This window comes from Anser brachyrhynchus (assembly GCF_964034855.1).
Source record: "Anser brachyrhynchus genome assembly, chromosome: 1".
In the NCBI taxonomy this organism is placed as follows: Eukaryota; Metazoa; Chordata; class Aves; order Anseriformes; family Anatidae; genus Anser; species Anser brachyrhynchus.
The window spans coordinates 157,707,769-157,726,319 of NC_137694.1; the positions used below are offsets into that span (position 1 = coordinate 157,707,769).

Consider the following 18,551-nt stretch of genomic DNA (forward strand, 5'->3'; position numbering starts at 1 on the left):
CCCCAGAGCAGCAGCTTGGGCAAGGATCTCCTGTACCACACCTCTGATGAGCAGAGCAAATCGATCTGACTGTCTGGTGGTGCCTGCAGTTCTCTCTCATGAGATTTTTTTTTAAGAACATGTGGCAGCTCTTTTATCTTGTTCCAAACAGGAAAAGATATGCACTTTCAAAGCTGCCAAATTCTAAGCAGAATCTAAACTATCTTCAGACACTGCTCACTAAGGACTTTCATTTATTTGACTTGGATCACTGGATCATAATTTTAATTTCAATTCAAAGACAGTAAACTCTTCTTCAGTATGCTGAAGTCTCATTCTGACCAAAGTAACTCAAATCGTGATGATTAATGGTTTACACAAATTTAGATTGAATTTCATTAGGTGTTTCTTAATGCTATACATCTTTGGCCCTCTGTGATACATTCATGCTCTAAGTAGAAACGGTAATTTGCCCTTCTGTTCAGGCATCCTTGCTGCAGATGTTGTGAGACTGACAAGTGCTTCTCAGTATATTCTCTCAAGACATTCTAAGTTTAAACTGAATCTCAAAGATAATTTCCAGTTCCCTACTTCATATATGCTAAGTTCAAGTTCACTATATATAATTATATACAGTGCCCTGTCACTAAAGGGAACCAATGTAGCCACGCTCCATAAAATGCACCTTTTTGTGCTCAACACTCAAATGACATTACATGGAATTTTATAGCTGCACATATAGAAATGCCAGGGGAAAAAACTGCAAATGACCAGTGACCCAAAATGTCCTGAATTGAAGTGCAGAAAGAGGTTGTATCTTTGAGAAAAACTTTCAAATTTCTCTTTTGATGATTTGAGATTCTGCTGGTGTACAATTTATGAGCTCTAATCAGCTGTATAAAGAATCTGTTTATTTTTATTTATTTATTTATTTATTTATTTTTCAATCTATGGATGGGGAATTTTGTCATTTTCTGTACCGGTCACTAGATTAGGCACAATGAAGAATCATTAAACTTAATGACCATTATGTCTACAGGTGTGCTCAGGAACCCACTCAAAGGTAGTATTTTTTTTCTCCTCCTTCTCTGTAAAAGGGAGCAAAAGGCAAGAATGTAAACTCTCTACTCAGGACAGCTAGATAAAGAGAAAAAGCAAGGAACTGAAAATGATTCACAGAAGGAATAAAAAGTGCCTTAAGGAGGCTTCTAGCAAAAGAGGATCATGTGTTACTCATTTTTCTATCAGCTACGGATGTGGAAAGCTTCTGTCCTAACAAGGCTATGACAGAGGTGCTCCAAGGCAGCACGGGGCACGCAGACTTAAGCCCAGAAGGCACTCTGCCAAGCTGAGGCAGCAAAATGCAGGCGAGGTGTCTTAATTCATCCAAGCCCTTTTATCACTCAAGCTGTCATGTAAAGAACAGGTGTGAACGTCTTCTAATCTACAAGTTGGCAGATATACAAAGCAAGTGGGAAAGACTGCAAAATGATGCAAGGTTGGATTTCAACCTGCTTTGCCCATGTTCCAGTGCCTAGGAAGGAAGCACTAAAAAATCAGGCTCTGTGCTCCCACAGTGCAGTCATTCAGATCCTTTCCCTCTTCAGCTCGGCCTCAGCCTCAGATCAGCTCTATCGTTAAATGAAGAATGGAATATCCCACCCAGTGAAGGAGTTATAGCCCCAGACAACATGCAATCTGCAAGACCAGAATCAAAAGGCACAACCAGACAGTGCAAACATGTTTGAAGAACTCCTTTGTGCTGCTTACTGCTTCCCATAGCTTCCTGCTGCATTCATGCAGGTTTTAGTAAAGTGAGCATAACTTCATATGGTAGACAGTGGAATAATTTCCACTGGAAATAATTTCCAGTGATTACCTTTCTTTACTCTTTTGGCCTTTCTTATTTTATAAGGGAAGTTTAAACATTTACACTTAATACTATTTTAATTAATATATTTTTTTCCTACTTAATATCCAGCTTGGTGAAATGATTTATGTTACCACAGTTACTAATTAAAAGAATATGTGAATCTAAGAAAATATGAAAGCTATGTGCTATTTTTCTTCTATTCCAAAGCTAGCATCAGCAATTCTTTTGTAAATATGAAGCCCTCAGGATTAAGGTAGAGCACGTAAGTATAAAATAAAAAGAAAAGTAGAACAGGCCAAGAGAGTGTGATTTAATGTGAAAAGGCAGGAAAACAAACCAAACCAAACAAAAACCAGCACAAATGGGGACTTGAAAACCAAACATCATTTCCATACTACTGTTGAGGCCAAACTGGACAGGCAAACTGTTTTCCTGCTGCCATCACTTTACATTTAGCAAAGCATGCAGTATAAAACAACACCCTTGTACTTAGGCCTAAATCCAAAAAGGATGCCAAGATGTCCATATGCAACTGAGGTTAATAGAGAAGGAGTCTTAAATCTGATGTAATGTTGAGGCTGGAAGCACTATTTATGTAGAGAGGAATCTCTATAAAGCAATTCTGACATCTAGCTAATGGCACGCTAGCTACTGAGTAATACATTTCTAGGTGTCTTCCCTACATACCATGTATATGTAGTGACACCCTGGGAGCCAGACACCTGTAAATCAGATATACTCATTGTATTTAAGTTCTTTGTGCTTCTTAAGTTCCATATGCTCAAGTGAAAAACACTGAAAATCCTAATTTATTGGTTCCTGGGTAATGTATCAAGACTCAGTGTTATGTTCTCAAATATTTCTGTGAATATGGTCTTCTATTACAAAATTCTGTGAAGGGCAGAACCATTACCAAAGAACTGCAGGAATGTGGCAATCTTAATGATGAAAATTAATTTAAAAAATGAGTTAGGAAAGAAATTATATTGAATGTGTTACTTTTCTGACTGAATACTAAGTTTGTATCAACCCATGAAGGTATAGACATAAGGAGCTCTGGAAGTAGAAGGAAAAAAAACACAACAAAACAAAAAAAAAATCCAAGAGGAAAAGAGGTGAAGCATAACTGACTGTTAAAACTGGAGCATTGCTTCCATACCCACAAGACTGCTTTTTCTTTAAAGTATTTCAATTATCCTGACAATAAAAGAATGAACAGCTACTTTAGTATCTTATTATTTCCATAACAGTCGCTTCTGATCTGACAAATTTCTACATATATTGCACTTGATAAGTTTTTTTTTTTTTAACCCCCTTGATGAAACATAAAGCACACCACCCTTATTTCACTAAAGGCTTGCTAAATGCACCATCCTACAGAGCCTGTTGCTAAGATAGAGCATGTGATGAGGCTCCACCATGGCAACAACTACCAGCCCATTAAAATCCTCAGTTCCTCAATGTTAAAGATCTTCATGTCCTAAATAGTGATTCTATAATATGAACAAGCAGAAATCCCCCGCTCTTCCTGAAAGTGGTGTATTATCAGCAATCAGCTGCTGAGCCCCAGACTACATCCCAGAAGATGAGAAGAACAGCTGTTTTGGCTCACTAATGGCCACTAGCTTTATATCATTATGTTTTTAATTTGGGCAGTGCATTGTTCTTCACTCCTCTCCAAGAAACAGAGGAATTGATCAAAATCATCAAGAAAGTTTAGTCATCTTCGGCAGTGCTCCTGAGTTTTTTTTAACCTCAGAAAGCCCTAGCAGGAGTTTTCTGCAAGGAATCTTCCCAAAGCCATTGGCTGTGCTCAGAGAAAGCTGGTTTTACTAATATTTAGTTATTCGGTATTGTACATGTTGCACTGTATGGTGTCCTGGATATATCTCCAAACAGACAATTCTTGAAAGAATGATAACCTGCATGGAGGCATTATGTTAAAAGACTCTATTATTAATGAGGTAAAACTGTTGTAGTGTAAAAATCAATACACGCAGTTAAACAGATCTGCACAGGCTTATAATTGTTACAAATTCAATTATTTCAGCAGATGTAAATACAAGAGATATAAATATGCTAAACAGTTCAAAATTTTTTAATGAAAGCTAAAACTAATTTGCGTGCTATAATATGCAGTCTTGTTGAATGCAATCTTCTGAACTGCAGCAATCTTGACCAGAGTTTAAAGGTGTCCAGTCACTGAAATGTTCATTAAGCATTATCTCAAGAGGCAGTTCTGTTTGCTAGGATGATCTTTTCTAATTAGTGAATTACAGAACCACATAAAAAACCTTCAGCTGTCATCGCTTTCTGATTACACAACATCTTCCTACTGTCTAAGAACAAAATTGCTTTCTAACTGTATCTTCCACTACAAATAAGCAAAAAATGTACTTCAGGAAAACCCCATCAGTTCCTAAAGTGGGTCAAAATAAAGATGAGGAATCACCTGATCAAGCACTGACTGTAGAACTGTCCTGTACTCTCAAAACAAAATATTCTTTTTTTTTTTTTGTAGTTAACTCTTCGTTTGACTTAATTATAGATCAATGTCAGAAGGATTTTCTCTTGCATGCTTTTCTGATGAGGGAGACTTGAAAGACCATGTATTTATTATAATACTGGCTTAGTTACTAGCTAAGTAAGGTGGGGGCATTTTATTCATCCAATTTCTTCTACTCTTTTAAGAAAATGGTACACAACAGACAAAAAATAGTAGCCTCTAAAAGAGGCTACTATATTATTCCCAGCTGATAGTCTTGAAAAAGACTTATCTAAACTGTTGTATATTTGAAATTTCTGTCTGTAAAAAGCGATTGCAAGAAGGCATGGTGTGTAAAGATCTTGAAAGGGTGCAGATTGTTTATAAAATGAGGTTAGGAATACCAGTTAAAAATGTGTAAATAGTCATTCTGACAGTCAGTGAGTGTGCAGCAAACAAGGGAGTGCAAAACTTTTGATATGGCACATATGAGTCTGCACATCTGAAATACTGTTAGCCTGCAGATAAGTATTAGGTGTTCAGCTCAATAGGTTATATCAGTGCAAAAATCCAGCTTGTAATCTTGCCTGTACTGCTGGTTGTACAAAGCTTGAGGAGGGCTGTAAATACATTAATCTGAAGATGTCTGTTCTATCAGAAAAACAAATAAATGAACGAAGCAACCCCCCCCCCCCCCAACTTAGATAACAGCCTTTTTTCCCATCATTATCAATATGCACATACTTTAACTGAGTAGAGACTGAAGGAAAATCTAACATACTAACAACACATTAACTTTTTTTTTTTTTTCATTATGCCAGAAAAAAATGCACAGGGACTCCAGGAAAAACAAATAAAAATATAAAAGCAACATCAAATACACAGGAGAGCTGGTGAGAAGCTGTTGAAGAAGTAGATGATCTATAGAACATCCTGAGGACAAAGTCTGAGGGAAGAGGAAAGCAGAGCTCTACGTGCATAAAATAAAAGACTGAAGAAACTGCAAACCATACAGCCTTTCATAATTTATTTTTTTTTACTTTACTGTCTGTTACAGTTTTTACTTTACTAAGTATGAATTAACCTATTTGAATGTCTTTATGCCCCATAAGGTCACCAATGCAGAGGTAATACTAAACTGAAGATGTGGCACTTTTCTTTGCAACTTTGACCACTCCTATGCCAAGATATTTTTAAAGGAGTTGCATTTTGTTTCCCCTCTCAGACATTCAGTGAGTCTTTTTAGAAGTAGTCAGCACTGGGATTAGAAGGAAACAGCCTGTTTTCACTTCAGCTGCTCAATACCTAGTTCAGAAACATGCACACAGGCAGTGCTCTTCTGATCATCAGCTTTACTTTCATATTTTAATGAGTAATGACTACATGACATTTTGAGGATGAAATATAAATGTTCTTCTAACAAAAACCATGTCACAGGTCAATAGCTTCATGGGCATGGCAAAAAATAAAAAATAAAATCATGAATTGCTTGACTGCTACTGTTTGGTTTGAATTAAATCAGGCTATTTTTGAGGGCAGTAGAAATGGTGCTGCATCTTAACCTTATGTGTTCTCAAATTAATTGCCACACAGCCTTATCACAAGTATTTTAAGAACAGTTCCTTATCGCAGTCTCAGCATACTGTTATGCTGGGCTACGTAAAAGAAGCTAATCTTTCATACAAGGCATAATTTCCAAATTCTTTTGGTCTTCTTATGTGTAACCAGATCATGAAGATAATTTAGAAGTTCTCATCCACTAGTGCATATTCCCCTAATTTTCAGGCCTTCAAATATGAGGAGGAATAGAAAAATCATTGCCTTCTCTGAATTAAAGTTTAAATGCAAAGATATTTTAGATATCTTTGTATTTTTTTTCCTCATTTATCTGAAGCACATTCATGGTGCTGCAAAGAATTTTTTAAAGCAGTTTGAATGTGGTGAAGACTGTAGTAACTTCAATAAATGATAAATCAGAGTAAGGGATTGCACTAGGGGACTGCATTTCTGAAAGCCTTCCCTTTCTTGTCTCCTATATGGCAGCTGCCATACTGTTTCTGGCATACCTATTGTGCAGCTCTTAACCTGGTAAGGCCTGAACAAATCTTTTGCTAAGGGCAACACACACAGCAATGTTATCTGGATTATTTCATCACCTGTGCTGCTTAAATAACACTTCACTTTCCTGCCTGTGTGATTGTTCCACAAAGCTTTCCCTAAGACGTTGCTTGAACACTGCTCAAAGAGCATTTCACTTTGCCAAACCTTCTGAACAGCAATATTTTTTTGAGATAAAAACACGCTATGTTTGTTTTCCTCCATACAACATGCCTCCATCAAGATTTATGCTCTCAAACATGCCCACTTGCCTGTTGATACACTGCTATGCATGCAAAACAATCATTTTTCATGCTATGAAAATATCACGTTTTTTATAGAGTCCTCACGTCATATCAGACATTTTGAATTGGAACTCACACACATACACAATTTATATCCTAAGGTAAGAGGAGCATAAAATGGACTATGTCCTGGGGACATGCCCTGTCTACTGTTAATATAGCTACTCTTGAGCAGAGGAAAGGTAAGCCAATCCATGCCTCTCAGCATCCTTTTATTTAGCAGTGAGTGATGCTGTAGTCTGAGATAACTCTGAACCTATTTTAATAGTTAGAGATTATTTAATTGGTAGTAATATATTCCCAGTCAAAACCACCCAGAAAAACTGATCAACTTGACCTGTCCTGTTTTCATATAAAAAGGTACTTTCTTAAGAGAACTTTTCTTTGGAGTGGCAGACCTATCACCTACAGCCAAGTGAGGTCTGTTGTCTGTGGTTTTCTTCTTGTGCAGTTTCCTCCTCTGGGGTTTCTTGGTGTGGAGGTCAGATACAGCCTTACTCAACTTAAGGGAAAAAAGAGAAGAGCCTTGATGTTTAGATTTTATTTTATTTTTTAATAGATCTTATGATTGGACATCACTGAAACAGAGAAATGATTTGACCGAGAACTGTTACCTGATGAATCAACAACACGATAACTAGTAAAGGACGTTTAAACACTGATATCTCCCCAGAAAGTCATATTTCCTCTTTTTCTTCTCAGACCCTTTTCTGAAAATAACCTGTCATTATCCTTCTGGCAGAAGTTTAGTTTCCATTTCCTCAAATAACCTAAATTTTGCTAGATAATATTGCACATGATTGAAAAAAATAAATCCTGGGATAAAACTGGAATTTTCTTGAGTGCTACAAAAAGTCCTTCTAAGAGAAACATGAAGATTTAAACTTCAGATATATCCCTACCAATTTAGCTATATATCCCATGCAATAAATTCTATTTAAACTGAACCCAGACTTAATAAAAAAGGTAAAGAGTAGTTTAGTTCAGATATTTTAGAGGAATTTTGAAGTGATTAAGCTTTAAAGGAGTGGTTATTCTTTGTTTTTATAGTAGCAGGGATTGCATTTCTTATTTGAAAGCCAATCAAAAATTAGGAGACAAAGATATTACTTCCAACATTAGTGTCCTGCGTCTGGAAAGAATCTGCATCCCATTAAGGAAATTGCCATTCTCATTTGGGATCCTGATAAGCTGTTAAAGTTTGTCTTTAAGATATATACAGCATATCTCTTTAATAAGATCTCTTGATCTGATGAAACTCTTATTAGTACCATCAAAGGTCCCAGAAGAATATCTCAATTTTTTGTGAGCGTTCCATTCAAGATTACTGTGGTGTCATTGACACTGCTTTTGGTATAATTAGGCTTGAATATGGAGTACTCTTCTTGATTTTTCAAGACAGTTTAGCAATAATGCGTATGTACCAATATGTTACAGAAACAGTTGCAATAATGACAAAAAGTATTAATACCTTGGTTTTATTTTTTAGGAACAGTTAGTGCAGATTCTGACTAATCTACGATTATCCAATGGAAGAGAAATAATATTCATTGCTTTTACAGTAAAATCATGCCACACTTAAAATATCTTAACTGAAATAACTTATTTCCTACAGCTGTATCCCTTTATTCCTGTTGTTCTTCTGTTATATATACAGTGATTGCACTGCACTTGTATTCTGTAATAAGAAGGTTAAAATACACTAATATTTACCAGAATGGAGTTAAGAACATCCTTCAACATGAGAGAGAAACAAGATCAGTGTGATTGCTTCATTCAGAAGAAGGAGGAAAAAGAAAAAGCTTGATAGGATAATGATGTGCCACTTCCGATGTTAAAAACAGATGGAGCTCTCTGACCCACTGCCACACCAGTGTGGGAAAGGAATTCACAGGTGCCTTTGCGCTGTTTCACATGTCCCTGAATTAGAGATAATGAGGAAACAAGCGGTAGAAACAAAAACTCGAGCAAGATCGAGATAAAGTAAATTGGCTACAGTGTTAAAGATGACCTTTGGGCAGTGGCCAATTGCTGGCTGGCTCGAGGCGCATGTCTGAGGGTCTCTAACCAATTGTAAGACAGATTCGGGCACATGGACATCGCGTGGGGCTACGGGGAAAGTATATGTAGTAGTGAAAAAGGGCAATAAACGTCTCCTGTTCAAGAGCCATCAGGAGTCCGTGTCTTGCACCCCTTCACACCAGTAATGCACAGAAGTGGCAGGATGTCTCAATAGCTGCCAGATAAACCTGACAGAGGCCATAGATGTTGGTCTTTCCTGAAAATCCGTCTGCTGATGCAGGTACTGAATACATGCATTGATAGCTAAACAGGCACAAAAAAAAATGCCTAGCCCTCCAAGCCACATGAAATCATTGCCTTTAGAATTTTTATTATTTCAATTCACATTTCCAGCACTCAAATCCTAAAGAAAATATTAAGAACAACATACAGACTACCTGAAAACCTGACCACCTATTTATATACTTTACCAAGACAAGACTGTTGTAAATACGTCTTTATATTCACTTTGTGAGTCAGATATTCATGTTATATGGGCATTCAGATGCTATTGAAAACAGAGGGACCATGTGAGAATTTATAAAGGCTCCAGAATGTTTGCTGACAAAATTTATCTGGGAAAATACCAAATGATGAGTGGTCATTTCAGAATGGTTTACATGTTCCAAGAAGTTTTTATACTGATTATTGTTAAAAAATTATGATGTATTCAAAATTCTCTTAGACACCGTTAGTTCAGACAATACTTGTGGAGTTCATTGTGGAAAGGTCTACTCTTATCCTTTATTTATTTATTTATTTATTTATTTATTTATTTATTTTTATCTACAGAAAAGTTTGCTATCAAGAAGAAAAATGTAGACATGTCCAATATTTTATCTATATACTTAAGATGAAACACTTTTCTGATTTTATTTGAGGTGTGCTTGGCATATGTTCTGTTCAATCTGCATAACTTCTGAAAGGCTAAAATGCTGCTCTCATAGAAAAATGAGTAGATAATTCAGAAGGTGGAGGACCAGTGCATTGACTATTGCTGAAATGTGCCTGCACAACACTGAAGCTTTTTCTTTTCCTCAGTCTATTTCCCCAGTGAGTAGGCTGGGGGTGGGCAAGAACTTGAGATGGGACATAGCTGGGACAGCTGATCCAAATCAGCCAAAGGCATATCCCATACCATATAACATCATGTTCAGCAATAAAAGCTGGGAGGTTTTGTCTTCCAAGGTGTCTATTTCTTGCAGAAAGGCTGGGCACTGGTCTGCCTGGGGGAGATGGTGAGTGATTGCCTTTGCATGACTTGTATTTTCTTCCCTCATTCCTTCACTTATTCAGCTGTCTTTAACTTCACCACCAAATTGTCTTGCTTTTGAATTCTGACTCTCTCCCACATCCCACTGCACAAGAAGTGAGGAAGTGGATGTGTGGATCCTTAGCTGCTGGCTGAGGTAAAACCACAACACTAATTAATGTTAAATTATGGATTGAATGAATGAAAATTAACTTTTAATGCAAGTTTTCTGAAGTGATGTCTTTTTTTCACCACACCTGACCTATAAATTTTAGGACTCTGAAGGTAAAATAAAGACACTTGAACATCCTACATCTTGAGAACAGTAAATGAAATTAAATTCAGGTTCTGACAAACCATTTGGAATTAGCAACATTGGATCCATGAACTTACTACTTTATAATTAAAAGGAACATGTCAACATTAAACAAAAGCTCTACTGGAAAGAGTTCATAGAGTGCTGACAGCATACCTTTGAAAAGGGTTAATTTTGGGGCAAAAGGATAAGTATTACACTTGAGTGTTTTACAGCCAGAGAAAGGATAGGAGGAATTTACATTGAAAATTCTTTCTCTGTTCAGTTTTTCCCTTTCAAGACAGCTCAAGAACTTAGCTTGGACAATGCTCTTAATTCCTGGGACTATGAAAGTAAATAAAAACTATGTCTGCCAGTGATAGTAGGAGAGTGGTTCCATAACTCACAGGTGTCTTCCACAAAAGTATTCAAAATTCATTTTATTAATTTAGTGGACATGAAAGGCACATTTGGAGACAGTTGTGGAACATCTGCAAGCAAAGTGAAAATGAAAGAAATAACATGAGGGTGACCATTATGGAAAGGATAGTGAAGAGAGAACAAGTAGAGATAGAAAGGAATCGTAACACTGGCAGTATTTGAAAGCGTTTTTTACTTCCTTCCAAAGAAATGAAGACAAATAAGCCAGAGAGGCTCTGTTTCAAGAAAACAACAGCCTGATCTAACAAATCATTTGCTTAGTTTTAAACATATGGGCCAGCTTTGTCACCTTGCTAGACGTATATTCTCATTTACTGCTCAGGTCTATGCTGGAGCTAGGAAAGTGGCAACACCTGAGGGATCTAGCCCCTCACAGGTGACATCAAAGAACTTCTTGAGCACAATGCCAAGTAACAAAATCCTTTGCCTCTCTCTTTGTGAGCTTCTCCATCTACATTTGTGCCTATCACTTCTCATTGTTTCTCCCTTATGATTAGCACTTCTTCCTCCCACTTAACTATTTGTCATTTATTGTTAGCACCAGAGAAAACAGGCTAGTGTTAGACAGCTTTGCTTATACCATCATTTAATTTTACTCTTCCTTACTTATTCTAGAGGTAGTGTCAAACATCTCCAGGAAATAAAATGCATTTGTAGCTTTCACACAAATGGATGAAAAGGAAAAATGAAGGTATACCATCAGCTGAAGTTGTGATGTAATGACTTGCATTACCTTTCCTGAAAAAACAGATTCTTCTCCTCCTCACATTTATGTGAGTTGACTGTAAAATCTCTCTGCAGGTCTCCAAAGGCGTGGATTATGTGTGTTTACTTCACGCTTGTGTAGAACTACATTATATAATGTTAAGGCTGAAAAGGCAATACTTGAAAATTAGGAAATTTCATAATTTGTTATATATAAAACTTTAAATCTGCTTCTGTGCTGTGTGCACATGTAGTATGATCACTTTCAATGCCATGCCTGTATACTGTTTTTCCCAGAGGAGGCCTGTTTCATCTAATGTGTACAATGGATAATGCTCAGAATATTTCCCATGGAAGTGGTTTAATATTTTTTTGAAATTATAATTCACTCTTTTACAAGCTTTTCAGTCCATCATTCAAGAACCTGGAAACCTGTGACCAATCATTTCATCTCCAATATTACATTATGTATTTCACAGCTGGAGAAACAGAGACAAAACCTCTCTAGGCAACTGCCTCTGCAGTTTATGAAGGGTTATAATTCAGGATCACCTAACTGCCAGGCATGTATTCAGGCATGATAAATTTCTGTCAAATGTGATGAATTCAGAGGTATTCAAACCTAGTCAGACTATAAGGTCATCCTGTTTCTGACCTTGTGGAGCTGATGGGAAACTCTATGAGCATAAGGCAGGCCTGTAGTGATATAAATACATCATATTTGCAAATATTGTAATATTTTCAGAAGAATGATCTTTTAGCCTCAAGTAGCTTCTGACTCTGTGAATTCCTGATATATGTGGTGATTTTTTATTTATTTATTCATTTATTTTACTTAATAGCCATCAATTTTCTTCTAAGAATTGATCCTGATGCTTTTCAATAGTATCTTGGGGTCTAGTAATGAGAGTTGAATTTGTTCACATTCTTTATTTCTGTGCAAAGCCCTGGATATATAAAAATAAGTACCCAGGAGCTTAGTAAACAATGTGTGAATCTGTAAAAATGCTGGTTTACACGATCTCTGGGCAGGATGATGAGGAAATTGTCACCTGCAGAAAAATGAAAAAATTCAGGGACTCTGCAGAGCTGACTAAAAAGACCTTGGTGAAACTTGAAATCAGAACCTGTATTAACCACAAAACTGTATGTGCTGAATCTTTTAAACAATAAAATTAATTCAGTGTTCTAGCACCTTGCACAGTGAATATCCAGCTAAAGTGACTGGGACAGAAACAATTACCTATAAAGGGAATAATCTAGAACCTCTACTTAAATTTCCATTTGTGGCTACTGCTTTCTATCATTTTTTGCCTTTTTATCTGGAACCATGACCAATTTGTGTCTGGATGCTAGACAACATTCATTCATAGAATCATAAAGACTGGAAAAGACCTTCAAGATCATCTGATCCAACCATCACCCTACTACCAATGTCACCCACTAAACTATGTCCCTAAGCAACAGGTCCAACCTTTCCTTAAACATCCCCAGGTGACTCCACCACTTCTCTGGGCAACTTGTTCCAGTGCCTGACTGCTCTTTCTGAGTAGAAATGTCTCCTGATTCCAACCTGAACCTCCCCTAGCGCATCTTGAGGTCATTCCCTCTAGTCCTATCACTAGTTATCTGATAGAAGAAGCCAATCCCCAGCTTCCCACAACTTCTTTTCAGGTAGCTGTAGAGAGCAATAATGTCTCCCCTCAGCCTCCTCTTCTCCAGACTAAACGCCAGTTCCCTCAGACGCTCCTTACAGGACTTGTGTTCCAGGCCCTTCACCAGCTTTGTAGCCCTTCTCTGGACATGTTCCAGGGCCTTGATGCCCTTCTTGTAGTGAGGGGCCCAAAACTGAACACAGTACTCAAGGTGCAGCCTCACCAGAGCAGAGTACAGGGGGAAGATCACCTCCCTGGTCCTGCTGGCTACACTATTCCTGATACACGACAGAATGCCTTTGGCCTTCTTGGCCACCTGGGCACACTGCTGGCTCATGTTCAGGTGAACATCAGCATCAAGTCATGCTTTTTGTTGGAGATTATTATCCTGGACATTACTGAATGCAAATTACTGCCATCACATGAATGCAAATTTACTGTGTATGAGCTTAGCTGGTTAAATCCTCTCAGAACCACTCTGATGCATCAAAAACTACGAGTTAGAGGAAAAACTCAAAGTGCAATACTATTACATTTAGCACACCTGCTTACATAGCTTCTTTCCTGTAAATGACATTCTGAGTTTTCTGTCGAACCTTTCCCAGCCACTGAAACAAATGAGGCAGCTTCTTCTTTCCCAGACCACCACCCATCCTGTGAACTCCAAGAGACACTCCTTTGGAAAAAATATGTGATGAAAAAAGGTAGCGAAATTCAAGTGGTAAGAGTAACTTGCAATCTGACAGCTGCCACCTGTTACTTCTGACTTCGTATCTTGTTCTCTTTTACATTTTTTATGTTTAGTTACCTATTTTTCAAATAAGATGAACAAACGTGAACACAAACTTTCATGTTCAACTACAACAGCATTCCATGGTGTACCAGTTGAAAAGAGTCTGGATTATGAACCGCTGGTCCTGCCAGGATTGTATTTTCAGTGTTGCAGACAATGACATTCTCAACTTGCTTATTAGGTTTCCTTTTGTGGCAAACAGAAACACACAATGTTTTTATTTTCATGCAATGCTTATATTGTGTGGCTGAAAAAATAAGCAGTGTAATAAGGGATGACGTGCCAAGCACTTATAATGATTCCTGCCATGGATTTTCAAACAGATGTGTTAATCCATGCTAATCTGGTTCAGTACTTTGAAAACAATTATATATTTTTTACAGCCCACTTGTTATCCTGGCTAGTATTACAAATGTGCTCCATTGCATACACACTTTTATTTTATTGCACCTGTAGGCAAATTTAAAGCAAATAAAAAGATATAATTAAGTTTGATTAAAGCAGCTCAGTGGTATATTTGCACCATCCAGTTCAGTATTTATATATGTTTTTTTAAGTTTTAGTTAAGTATGTACAAGGGATAAATAGATCTCATAAGGTGCTGTGTGCTCTGCTCTAGAGATCTATTTTTGTTCAGTATAAAAGAAACGACTGCAGTATTATAGGAAAACTGGAGAGGCACAGACACCTCTGGTGGGTGATTCCCCAAGACTTGAACTACCTTTCAGAAATACCAGTGTGTCTGCATTGATTATACAGATCATTTAGGAAGTCTATGGACTAAAATAGACTCATAAGCTTTGTATCTATTTTGGGTGTCCACAGAAAGGTTTTGGCAGCAGGGCCTGCAGGGCTGGCCTCTGTGAGGAGAGGCTGGGACTGTCCCATGCCAGACACAACTGGTTCCAGCCTGCTCCAGCACAGGGCATAGCTAGGCCCAGCAGCCAAGATGAAGGCACCCAGCACCTCAGAGAAAACTGTATAAGGGCAAAATACCACATAGGCGGAGTTGTTAAGGAGACGTGTGAGAAACAGCTCTGCAGACACCAAGGCCAGAAAAGGAGGAGGTGGAGGGTACACTCCAGGCACTGAAGCAGAGGTCCTGTGGCCCATGGAGGACCACCTCTGGGGCAGACTTTTTGTTGAGGGACTGTAGGCAGTGGAGAGCCCATGCTCAAGCCGGGGAAAAGTATGACAGGGAAGGAGTGGCAGGGAAGAATTGCTATATATGCACCATACCTTCCCACCCATTCCCACTGTGCTATTCAGGGGGTTATAGAGGAGTTGGAGTGAAGCTGAATGCGCGAAAAGGGGAAGAAAGGTATTGCTTTAATGTTTGTCTTTGTTTCTTCCTACCCAAATCTTTTTAACTGGCAATAAATTAAATTATTCTTCTACAAGTTGAGTCAGTTTTGCACACAGTTGTAACTGGTAAGCAATCTCCTTGTCTTGACCCATGAGCTTTCTCATACTATTTTTGCCTTCTGTCCAGCTGATTAGGGGAAGCAAGCGAGCAGCTAATTAGGGGTCTGACTGCTGGCCAAAGATAACCACCACAGTACCTAAACTTATAAGGAATGATATAAGGTTGGAAGAATGCAAAAGGAGACACGCCAGTATACAATTTATGAAAAGTATTTGCTTTATTGGTCTGAAATCAAAAACTCTGTGCCTGAGACTAAGGCACACGCTGAACCATATTGCTGTTTCTGATTCAGCTACAATTAGGAAATAGGGCTACCCTTTACTTCTGATAAGGCATATGCATTTTCCATTAAATGCCTTCTTGTGAAGTCACTGAACTTCAGCCCTGACACAGACCAAAGCTGCACTACAGGTTTGCACAATATAATAAAGCTAGAAGATTGACTTTGTCAGTTTATTTTTGTTTGAATTTTCTTGAGAAACATGTTTCTGACTCCTGGTATATAAACATTAGTTATAGCATATTAGCAGAAAAACACAAAAATGAATTTCAGGCATGGTGTGGTATTTAGAATACAAGCTGGTCTTGAAATTTTACAGTCTAAATAACTGAAAACAAGCTAGTGGTACAGTAAAGATCACTAATGTAATCATAGACCTAAATCCACAAAGCCAGAAGATGAAAACTAGACTCTAACGGTAGTCTAGGTCACTGCTGCTCTCCAGATTTCCAAATTAGCAATCTCTGTTTTCCTTTTAGCAATGATATATGCTCCTCTACCAATATTTGTACAAGGTGAAAGCCATAGTGTCTTTGGAACTGCAGTGTGTTAATGGATGCACAATTAATCTAGTCATGTTTCCCATTCCTAACTTTTCTTCATAACCTTAATGAAACATGTTGTCACTGCTAAGTTCCTGTGATTGTCTGCCTCATTAAGTATATACTGAATAACAAGTGGTAGGACCATCCTACCTAAGACATGCTTTATGATAAAAACACATGAGCATCGAAAGAAGCCATTTTAAATGCCCCAGAAACTGTTATTTCTTTCATGTATTTGCTTTTAATTAAATATGTGTTCACTTATAATAACATTCATCATCATGCTAGTGGCAAGGAAATCTCTCACCATGAGAACTGTACCCTCACTAATTGGTTCCTCCTGGGAAAATTCCAGAAGTGATTACGAGAAAAAATGATTTTCTCATAATGTGTAAATGTTAATGATTTCAAGTATTTCATCACTCCATATTGGGATGGTCCTGAAACTTTGTCTTTTTTCATCCAGAAAGAGAAAAAGCAAACATCTGTGTTATTAAGTTCCTCTTACAAATGATGGACTTCAGTTCAGTCTCCACATCTGAGGTGAGTACCCTTGTCAGAATAAGTACAGATATAGCTTCATGGAAGCTTGTGTGCTCTGACAAAAGATTTCAATTGTGCTGAACTAACATATCTTGATTTTTAAAATTAAAAAAAAATAGAAAAAAAAGAAGAAAAACAGATGTTTAAGCTATTTGATTTTTCCATCAATTTCTCAACAGACTGTAGTGATAAATTGGGCTGTGGAGTGTTAAGATGAACAAGATGAGGTTGCGTGTGCTCTGCCATACTGCTAGTTCATTTTTGGGGGCAGGTGAGTCTTCTTCCTGCAGTCCCTTTTTTTGCAGGGATTAAAGATCCTTGCTCTTTAGTATTTCCAGAAATGTAGTTTTATGCCATCACTTCCAGTGGCTGTTCTTCCTGGTACCAGTTTTTGCCAGGACAGTGAAAATGGGACTGCTAACATTTGAAATCTCTTATTTCAAAATAAGTAATCTGCCTGTAATGGCACATGTAAAGATAAGACTTTGTAAGATAAGCAAGCACAGATACAATGTTTCTTAAGGCAGGGTAGCTAAAACTTCCATTGCAAGCAAGAGCCAGACTGACCTGGGCTATTTGATCTATGTCAGGTTTCCAGCTGTCTTTACAGTTACATGAAAGTTTACTAATTTTGTACTGGTAAAGTTTGTTCATGTTGTTAAGTCACACTGACATTTGTCTTATGAAGTGGTATGCTAAAGAACAGTCTGTGCTTTATTATATACGTAAGTATATGCATCAACATACGGTTAGAATCAGTAATAGTGCAGAGTGCTATAAAGGTTTTATTGCTGGTATGCCACTTGTGAGTTATACAGGTCATCCCAAAGAAGTGGCAAAACGACTTTTACAGCAACAAGCACTATTATATATATCAGACATGCCACAGAGTATATCACAGCAACAGCATTAAAGAAAAAAATTTAGCAAGCTTTTAAAATAAAATGTTGTTATTGAAACTGTTTTTATGCGACCCTCCACCTGTAAAGTGAGTTGCCTTGGTTGCTGATAAATCCCAGAGATTTAGTGAATGCTTTGCCTTGGTTACACTATGCACATATTTAGCGCACATATTTAGTGAAACTGTAACACTGTCTCCTTTTTACATTGAGTACCTTATCTTCATTACACAGTTTAGCTTTTAAGACGTATAATTATTTATCCGTATTCTTAATGAGAGAAAATTCCATTTTGATTCCTCACAAGTCAAAATTACTTGTTCTGCCACACTGTTATTTGTAGTTAGGCTTTAAATTTCCCTTGCTGCCTTGAGCTAAAATATATATGAAATTAGGGGCAAGGTCATCTACACAGGATATTAACATTTATACAAAACAGGAACCAATTCAAGCTATGTTTTCAGTTCAATAGTATTAATAAAACCTTCTTACACACTGTAATATCAAAACCTATTTAAATTGCCAGACATCACTTATTCAACCAGGGCTTTTATGGTTAATCAGGAATTTAACATCAATTATACTATACTACATATTTTTTTTAAACAAAATAAAAGAAATTTGACCACTTAAGAGTCATGATCAATCCATTTGGGATAGCAAGGGGAATTAATACATTTAATTACCCTGCTATGGAGTCTTTTTTCATTTCACTTTTATTTAAGACATATCGTATTACTGCAAAAGTTGAATACCTGCTTTATGAGTTGCACAAGAATCCTGGTATTCCTGTGAGAAGAGGGACTACGTTTTTTGTACTGCTATAGGATGATGAGTATTTTCTTCTACCTGTTCAAAAACATTTGATACCCAGTTTGTGAACTTCAGAGCACATCAAAAAATACCTTGTCACCAGT

General features: G+C 37.3%; 1 protein-coding gene and 1 long non-coding RNA gene across 5 annotated transcripts in view; one reads left to right on the forward strand and one right to left on the reverse strand.

Moving 5' to 3' along the window:
- The window catches only part of GPC6 (glypican 6), an 807,879-nt gene that overhangs the window by 163,466 nt on the left and 625,862 nt on the right, over nucleotides 1-18,551 (reverse strand). The gene's annotated exons all lie outside the window — the stretch shown is intronic.
- LOC308188347 overlaps nucleotides 1-18,551 on the forward strand; it is a 107,802-nt gene that overhangs the window by 60,096 nt on the left and 29,155 nt on the right. Inside the window, exons 2-3 of one of the 3 annotated variants that reach the window (XR_013945430.1) lie at nucleotides 5,159-10,038; nucleotides 16,659-16,735. This is a non-coding gene — a long non-coding RNA (uncharacterized lncRNA). Of the gene's footprint in view, nucleotides 1-5,158; nucleotides 16,736-18,551 lie in introns of all 3 variants that reach the window. The other 2 variants (XR_013945429.1, XR_013945431.1) reach the window with 2 other exon arrangements.